Source organism: Gracilinanus agilis, chromosome 5, assembly GCF_016433145.1.
Source record: "Gracilinanus agilis isolate LMUSP501 chromosome 5, AgileGrace, whole genome shotgun sequence".
In the NCBI taxonomy this organism is placed as follows: domain Eukaryota; kingdom Metazoa; phylum Chordata; class Mammalia; order Didelphimorphia; family Didelphidae; genus Gracilinanus; species Gracilinanus agilis.
In genome coordinates, this window is record NC_058134.1 from 178,854,857 (window position 1) to 178,859,159 (window position 4,303).

The window sequence follows — 4,303 nt, forward strand, 5'->3', positions numbered from 1 at the left end:
TTCCTTCCTTCCTTCCTTCCTTCCTTCCTCCCTTCCTTCCTTCCTTCCTTCCTTCCTTCCTTCCTTCCTTCCTTCCTTCCTTCCTTCCTTCCTTCTCAAAGGGATCCTGGGGGTTATTGAAGTCAATCTCCCTTATTTTATAGATGAGGTAATTGAGGCCCAAATAGGTTAAATGCTTTGCCCTCAGTCATAATGTAATAAGTGACACAGCAAAGATTCTATGCTGCCCTTTATTACCTTTGAGGTGATAACTTGGGAGGATAGAGTATGCTTAACATGAGTGAGAAACATGTCTTTCAACTTTCATTTTTATCTCTAAAAAAGATCCACTGGCTATACATTACTAAATATCAGTTTAAAACTTAGAATAGCATAGAAAGTATTAAGGACATGATAAAAATCATAATTTTTAATGTAGTATAGCACTATTAATCCTAAAAGTTTTTCAAAGACTTACAAATTACACTTTAAAAAATACAGCTTTGCTTTGAAAGGAGTGACTTGCAAAATTTATGGTCACATGGCAGACAATGAAATAAAAAATTTAATCTATGGGTATGGTAAATGCTTATTGCTAGATTTAGGGTAAATGTTTAACATTGTACATAGGGATTGGAGGTATTAATCATAATGGAGTTTGCTTGGCTAAATTTCCTTGCATTGAAAGTATAATTCCCAATAGAGAGCACATTAAGTCTCCTTGACCAGGGAAAGGCATCATCGGGTTTTGCCAATCTTTTAGCTTTGGCAGGATATTCTGTTTTTGGGGGGTTTAATTGATTTACTGTGGCTCCTAACACTGAATATCTATATCCCCAATGTACCTACTTCTGAAATAAAAATTAAAGTTAGAAGGTATCGGAATGGGAGGAAGGGGCCACTTTAATTGCCTCAGGGAATCACCTAACCAATTTTCATCTTTCTCATTGGTGTCCTTGGAAAAAGGAGAATGGGGAAGAAGTTTAAGGAAGAAAACCAAGCAACTTCCAAAAGCCAAGAAGGAACAAGTAGGAAAAGCTAAAGAAGTGTAAGGGAAGGCTCAAAGGGAAAATGGAGCTTCAAGCTTCTGCTTTTAAAATGGAAATACTTTTATGTGATTGCCAAATATATTGATTATACTATTAAAAGTTAGACATAGTTACCTTTAGTTAATAATTTTTATAGGAACAACCGTGAAACCTTGTTATCTGTAGCTATTTTAGGTGTCACCATCCCTAAAATAACTGCAGCTCTTACAATACTTAGGGTACAGGTGACAGGTATTTTAACCACTAGGGTCTCAATTAAGAGGAATTTAGAATTGGCTCTGTTTGCATACATTGGTCAACTGTAACATCTGTCAGTCTAGGAACGCATATCTGTTCACTCTGTTGAAAGAAACTTTTCCAGACTCTTTCAAGTCCAGGAATTTGATGGGAAAGACTGGAGATAATGGAGTTTAGTAGCTTCCCATTGGCTTCTCACACCCCATCCCACAGCTGCAAGGACACACTCCTCAGACAGGGAGAGAAAGCCTCTCCCCCCCCCCCAAAAAAAAAAAAAAAACAAAAACAAAAACAAAAAAAACAAAACATCCGGACTTATGAGCCGCGTCTGGGAAGCTGAAAGGGCGCTTGATCTCTGAGCAGCCTTTGGACAGCCTTTCTGAAGATGAAAAGTAGGGTTACTAGAGTCCACAGTGAACTGGGGCAGTGCCAAGGGAGTGGGCTGGGTGAAGAAGGGCTTAGCAAGTGAAAATGTAAGGCTCCTACGTGGACTGAGACCAGCTCTAGAGCAATTTGACTTGTTGCCATCTCCGGGTTTCGCCCTGATCTTTCTTGCACATGCTGGCTGGGTCCAATGCGCACAAGCTCCTTCTCAGCTCCTGCTCTGTGTAGGGTCTCCGAGTGTGTGTAGCGCGGTGTCATAGGATGGGGAAATGCTGGCTTCAGGAGCCTGGCTCCACTCTCTTAGCAGATCAGGCTGTGGGTAAGGATGCTGGGAACGTTGGTAACTTTTCTTGCCCACAAGGGTCCCAGCTACGCAAAGTACCTGCAAACCCATCCCGCAAGTCCTTGGGATGAATTTGGGGAAGACTTGTTGCGCGCACCTGGGGTAGAGAGAAGCGGGGGAAGGCTAGAAGACAAAGAATCTTTCTGTCCAAAGTGTACTTGTGTCCATTCCCCAGGCATTGATCCCACTCTCCCTGGAATTAGGATTCCGGGATCAAATTGAAGTTTTGTTGGGGGGAGGGGAGAAACAGATGGGTTTGGATGACCTACGCGCCCCATCTGAAAGTGTGCCCCTCTTCTGCTCTCATGCCCCAGCTCGGAATCCAACGTTTTGGTGAAGAGGGAACTTCTGATAACTTGAATTCTGAAGCATATTCTTCCTTTTGTAGCCCTGGCATTCCAGCCGATTGTTCTCTTGAGCGGTTGGACTGACACACCAAAGGGTGAAGGGAAATTCTGGCTCCTCTCCAGAACCGCGTCCCACTCCAACAACTCCTATCCTCCCATCTTCCATCCTGACCCAGAGTCACCACTTTTGTCTTTGAACTTGTGGACGACACTTCGCTGATCCTCTGTAGGCTTCTGGCAGCCAACCCTTAATCCTGTCCAGTAACCCGGAGGCTAAACAGAGGTTACACCAAAGTACCCAGACAACATTTCTGCTTGCCGGAATCCTGGAGGTTACTTATCTCCTGGGGTGAGGGTGGAGGATGGGGAGGAATGGGTGGAACAAGGGATTATATTGGCTTTTACCTAATGGACCTTTTTCTATGTTGAGACAAACCATTTCTCTACAACCTGGGCCATAGAGGTGGAGGAGAGAGGGAGGGAAGGAAGAATCCAGAAAACCCAAAGAGTTTTTCCCCCCTTCTGTGACAATTGAGGGAACCCCCTTCTCACCCCAACATCAACTTCTCCAAGGAGAAAAAAGTACACACAAAAATTCCCTTAACATTCAAACACCAATGACCACAAAACTTGCCTTTCCCCTCGAAAACCTAGACTCCAAATCATTGGCAAAACCTAAATCCAATCTTTTAAAAGGAACCTGTCTTGTTCAACAATGCATGGGGAAGCTGAGATTTCACTAGGTCCCTGCCCATCAATCAATCAAGGATACCTCCCCTCCACCCCCCATAAGGGTAGGGAAAACGATGTCCTTCCCTCTCTCTAGTCCCAAACTGCTTCCCCCCCCCCCCCCCGCCCCCCCGGCAGCTTTGGGATGAATTCACTCCGAAAAACTGCGAGTTGTAAATTTTCGCTGTCGCTGGGTCTCTAATGTTTCACTCCCAGTTTTAGCTACCTTTTTTTCTCTGCATCTGCCTTCTCTCCAATCCTGACCCGAAGCTTTGAGCCGCATACAGCTGGGGCTGAGCCCACTTTACTGACAGTATCGTAGGATTTTTACAATGGGAAGTGATTTTAAAGTGTGACCAGTCCCAAACTCCTACCTAGTGCTGGACATCCCAAAGTTCCCACTTCAATCTTTCTAGAAGATGCCAAATAAATAAGATGGCTTTGTTTTTTCTCTCCGCAAATCATCCCCCCAAACCGACTGTAGCCAAATACAGCTTTGGGAACACCTCACTAATTTCCTATTCATTGGGAAAGTTTCCCCCATGTGTTCTCCTCCATTCCCTGGACTAGCAGCAATTTAAGTCAAGAGTTGAGCACAATGGAGTGGGTGGGGTAAAAATTGCTTATAGTTATGTTATTTCTCCACACTTGTAACACTAGTAAAAAAAAACACACACAAAACAAAACTTTTGAAGAACCTGCAAGTTTGTGCTCTTGGACCAATTTTAAAAAAAAGCTATTCAAAGAGTGAAGGAAGTAGCCAAGGGACGGAAAGCCAAAAGGACTCAGTCACATTTTGTACTTGTCAGTTTTACCGCTGGCAATTTAAACTTTCAGTCTATGAAGAGGACCTAAAGAAAAGGAGGAAGGGGGAGCTGGGGTGGAGTGGGGTGGGCAGGGGCAGGTGGGGACTGAGGGTGTGCAGAAAGGAGTTGGTCAGGCGAGTGGGCAGGTAGAGGGAAAGGGAGCCTATATTATTAACGTAGGCCATTTGGTTTAAGAAATTTTGCAAACGCTGGAAAAGGTCATTGAAGGAATTGAATGCAAAAAAAAAAATCATCTTAAAAAAGAGTGCCGGGCATGCGCAGAGAGAGGATGCCATATTGGAATGAGTCTGTAGTGAGAGAGAGCGGGAGGGAGAGGAGAGAGAGCGCTGCGAGCAGAGCAAAGGAAAGGAGAGAGAGCGAGAGAGCGAGCGAGCGAGCGAGAGAGACAGAGAGAGAGAGAGAGAGAGA